This window comes from Triticum aestivum, chromosome 5D, assembly GCF_018294505.1.
Source record: "Triticum aestivum cultivar Chinese Spring chromosome 5D, IWGSC CS RefSeq v2.1, whole genome shotgun sequence".
Lineage (NCBI taxonomy): Eukaryota > Viridiplantae > Streptophyta > Magnoliopsida > Poales > Poaceae > Triticum > Triticum aestivum.
Genome location: NC_057808.1, coordinates 43387893 through 43393478, shown reverse-complemented (window position 1 = coordinate 43393478; position 5586 = coordinate 43387893).

The window sequence follows — 5586 nt, the reverse complement described above, 5'->3', positions numbered from 1 at the left end:
TTAGAGGACGTCTAACTTGTTTTGCAGCATATGCCGTGTGATGTGATATGGCCGAAAGGATGTGCTGAATGATATATGTGATGTATGAGATTGATCATGTTCTTGTAATAGGAATCACGACTTGCATGTCGATGAGTATGACAACCGGCAGGAGCCATAGGTGTTGTCTTAATTTATTTATGACCTGCGTGTCAACATATAACGTCATGTAATTACTTTACTTTATTGCTAAACCATTAGCCATAGTAGTAGAAGTAATAAATGACGAGACAACTTCATGAAGACACGATGATGGAGATCATGGTGTCATGCCGGTGACGACGATGATCATGGCGCCCCGAAGATGGAGAGCAAAATGATATTGGCCATATCATGTCACTATTTGATTGCATGTGATGTTTATCATGTTTTACTTCTTATTTGCTTAGTACGACGGTAGTAAGTAAGATGATCCCTTATAATAATTTCAAGAAAGTGTTCCCCCTAACTGTGCGTCATTGCGAAAGTTCGTTGTTTCGAAGCACCACGTGATGATCGGGTGTGATAGATTCTAACGTTCACATACAACGGGTGTAAGACAGATTTACACATGCAAAACACTTATGTTGACTTGACGAGCCTAGCATGTACAGACATGGCCTCGGAACACGGAAGACCGAAAGGTCGAGCATGAGTCATATAGAAGATACGATCAACATGAAGATGTTCACCGATGTTGACTAGTCCGTCTCACGTGATGATCGGACACGGCCTAGTTGACTCGTATCATGTTTCACTTAGATGACTAGAGGGATGTCTATCTGAGTGGGAGTTCATTGAATAATTTGATTAGATGAACTTAATTATCATGAACTTAGTCTAAAATCTTTACAATATGTCTTGTAGATCAAATGGCCCATGCTAATGTTGCCCTCAACTTCAACGCGTTCCTAGAGAAAACCAAGCTGAAAGATGATGGCAGCAACTATACGGACTGGGTCCGGAACCTGAGGATCATCCTCATAGCTGCCAAGAAAGATTATGTCCTAGAAGCACCGCTAGGTGACGCACCCATCCCAGAGAACCAAACTGTTATGAACGCATGGCAGCAGCGTGCTGATGATTACTCCCTCGTTCAGTGCGGCATGCTTTACAGCTTAGAACCGGGGCTCCAGAAGCGTTTTGAGCAACACGGAGCATATGAGATGTTCGAAGAGCTGAAAATGGTTTTCCAAGCTCATGCCCGGGTCGAGAGATATGAAGTCTCCGACAAGTTCTTCAGTTGTAAGATGGAGGAAAATAGTTCTGTCAGTGAGCACATACTCAAAATGTCTGGGTTACACAACCGCTTGACTCAGCTGGGAGTTAATCTCCCGGATGACGCGGTCATTGACAGAATCCTTCAGTCGCTTCCACCGAGCTACAAGAGCTTTGTGATGAACTTCAATATGCAGGGGATGGAAAAGACCATTCCTGAGGTATATTCAATGCTGAAATCAGCGGAGGTGGAGATCAAAAAGGAACATCAAGTGTTGATGGTGAATAAAACCACTAAGTTCAAGAAAGGCAAGGGTAAGAAGAACTTCAAGAAGGACGGCAAGGGAGTTTCCGCGCCCGGTAAGCCCGTTGCCGGGAAGAAGCCAAAGAATGGACCCAAGCCTGAGACTGAGTGCTTTTATTGCAAGGGAAGTGGTCACTGGAAGTGGAACTGCCCCAAGTACTTGGCGAACAAGAAGGCCGGCAACACCAAAGGTATATGTGATATACATGTTATTGATGTGTACCTTACCAACACTCGTAGTAGCTCCTGGGTATTTGATACCGGTGCGGTTGCTCATATTTGTAACTCAAAGCAGGAGCTGCGGAATAAACGGAGACTGGCAAAGGACGAGGTGACGATGCGCGTCGGGAATGGTTCCAAGGTCGATGTGATCGCTGTCGGCACGCTACCTCTACATTTACCTACGGGATTAGTTTTAAACCTCAATAATTGTTATTTAGTGCCAGCTTTGAGCATGAACATTGTATCAGGATCTCGTTTAATTCGAGATGGCTACTCATTTAAATCCGAGAATAATGGTTGTTCTATTTATATGAGAGATATGTTTTATGGTCATGCCCCACTGGTTAATGGTTTATTCTTAATGAATCTCGAACGTAGTGTTACACATATTCATAGTGTGAATACCAAAAGATGTAAGGTTGATAATGATAGTCCCACATACTTGTGGCACTGCCGTCTTGGTCACATTGGTGTCAAACGCATGAAGAAGCTCCATGCAGATGGACTTTTGGAGTCTCTTGATTACGAATCATTTGACACGTGCGAACCATGCCTCATGGGTAAGATGACTAAGACTCCGTTCTCCGGAACAATGGAGCGAGCAACCAACTTATTGGAAATCATACATACTGATGTGTGCGATCCAATGAGTGTTGAGGCTCGCGGTGGCTATCGTTATGTTCTCACTCTCATTGATGACTTGAGTAGATATGGGTATGTCTACCTAATGAAACACAAGTCTGAGACCTTTGAAAAGTTCAAGGAATTTCAGAGTGAGGTTGAGAATCAACGTGACAGGAAAATAAAGTTCTTACGATCAGATCGTGGAGGGGAATATTTGAGTCACGAATTTGGCACACACTTAAGAAAATGTGGAATAGTTTCACAACTCACGCCGCCTGGAACACCTCAGCGAAATGGTGTGTCCGAACGTCGTAATCGCACTCTATTGGATATGGTGCGATCTATGATGTCTCTTACCGATATACCGCTCTCATTTTGGGGCTATGCTTTAGAGACTGCCGCATTCACTTTAAATAGGGCTCCGTCGAAATCCGTTGAGACGACACCGTATGAATTATGGTTTGGGAAGAAACCTAAGCTGTCGTTTCTAAAAGTTTGGGGATGCGATGCTTATGTCAAGAAACTTCAACCTGAAAAGCTCGAACCCAAGTCGGAGAAATGCGTCTTCATAGGATACCCTAAGGAAACCATTGGGTATACCTTCTACCTCAGATCCGAAGGCAAGATCTTTGTTGCTAAGAACGGATCCTTTCTGGAGAAAGAGTTTCTCTCGAAAGAAGTAAGTGGGAGGAAGGTAGAGCTTGATGAAGTACTGCCTCTTGAAGCGGAAAGTAGCGCAGCTCAGGAAAATGTTCCTGTGGTGCATGCACCGACTAGAGAGGAAGTTAATGATGATGATGATCAAGGTACTTCGGATCAAGCTCCTACTGAACTTTGTAGGACCACAAGGACACGTTTCGCGCCAGAGTGGTACGACAACCCTGTCTTGGAAATCATGTTGTTAGACAACGGTGAACCTTCGAACTATGAAGAAGCAATGGCGGGCCCAGATTCCGACAAATGGCTAGAATCCATGAAATCCGAGATAGGATCCATGTATCAAAACGAAGTATGGACTTTGACTGACTTGCCCGATGATCGGCGAGCCATAGAAAATAAATGGATCTTTAAGAAGAAGACAGACGCGGATGGAAATGTGACCATCTATAAGGCTCGACTTGTCGCTAAGGGTTATCGACAAGTTCAAGGGGTTGACTACGATGAGACTTTCTCACCCGTAGCGAAGCTGAAGTCCGTCCGAATCATGTTAGCAATTGCCGCATTCTATGATTATGAGAAATGGCAAATGGACGTTAAAACGGCATTCCTTAACGGCTTTCTTAAGGAAGAATTGTATATGATGCAGCCGGAAGGTTTTGTCGATCCTAAGAATGCTAACAAGGTATGCAAGCTGCAGCGCTCCATCTATGGCCTGGTGCAAGCATCTCGGAGTTGGAACATTCGATTTGATGAGATGATCAAAGCGTTTGGGTTTACACAGACTTATGGAGAAGCCTGTGTTTACAAGAAAGTGAGTGGGAGCTCTGTAGCATTTCTCATATTATATGTGGATGACATACTGTTGATGGGAAATGATATAGAATTCTTGGAAAGTATAAAGGCCTACTTGAATAAGTGTTTTTCAATGAAGGACCTTGGAGAAGCTGCTTACATATTAGGCATCAAGATCTATAGAGATAAATCGAGACGCCTCATAGGTCTTTCACAAAGCACATACCTTGACAAGATATTGAAGAAGTTCAATATGGATCAGTCCAAGAAGGGGTTCTTGCCTGCATTGCAAGGTGTGAGATTGAGCACGGCTCAATGCCCGACCACGGCAGAAGATAGAGAAAAGATGAGTGTCGTCCCCTATGCCTCGGCCATAGGGTCTATTATGTATGCCATGCTGTGTACCAGACCTGATGTAAACCTTGCCGTAAGTTTGGTAGGAAGGTACCAAAGTAATCCCGGCATGGAACACTGGACAGCGGCCAAGAATATCCTGAAGTACCTGAAGAGGACTAAGGATATGTTTCTCGTTTATGGAGGTGATGAAGAGCTCGTCGTAAAGGGTTACGTCGATGCTAGCTTCGACACAGATCTGGATGACTCTAAGTCACAAACCGGATACGTGTATATTTTGAATGGTGGGGCAGTAAGCTGGTGCAGTTGCAAGCAAAGCGTTGTGGCGGGATCTACATGTGAAGCGGAATACATGGCGGCCTCAGAGGCAGCACAAGAAGCAATCTGGGTGAAGGAGTTCATTACCGACCTAGGAGTTATTCCCAATGCATCGGGCCCGATGACTCTCTTCTGTGACAACACTGGAGCTATTGCCCTTGCCAAGGAGCCCAGGTTTCACAGGAAGACCAGGCATATCAAGCGTCGCTTCAACTCCATTCGTGAAAATGTTCAAAATGGAGACATAGATATTTGTAAAGTACATACGGACCTGAATGTAGCAGATCCGTTGACTAAACCTCTCCCTAGAGCAAAACATGATCAACACCAGAACTCTATGGGTGTTCGAGTCATCACAATGTAACTAGATTATTGACTCTAGTGCAAGTGGGAGACTGTTGGAAATATGCCCTAGAGGCAATAATAAAATGGTTATTATTATATTTCCTTGTTCATGATAATTGTCTATTGTTCATGCTATAATTGTGTTATCCGGAAATCGTAATACATGTGTGAATACATAGACCACAACATGTCCCTAGTGAGCCTCTAGTTGACTAGCTCGTTGACCAACAGATAGTCATGGTTTCCTGACTATGGACATTGGATGTCATTGATAACTGGATCACATCATTAGGAGAATGATGTGATGGACAAGACCCAATCCTAAGCATAGCACAAGATCGTGTAGTTCGTTTGCTAGAGCTTTTCCAAATGTCAAGTATCATTTCCTTAGACCATGAGATTGTGCAACTCCCGGATACCATAGGAGTGCTTTGGGTGTGCCAAACGTCACAATGTAACTGGGTGGCTATAAAGGTGCACTACGGGTATCTCCGAAAGTGTCTGTTGGGTTGGCACGAATCGAGACTGGGATTTATCACTCCGTATGACGGAGAGGTATCTCTGGGCCCACTCGGTAATGCATCATCATAATGAGCTCAATGTGACCAAGTGTTTGGTCACAGGATCATGCATTATGGTACGAGTAAAGTGACTTGCCGGTAACAAGATTGAACAAGGTATTGGGATACCGACGATCGAATCTCGGGCAAGTAACGTACCGATTGACAAAG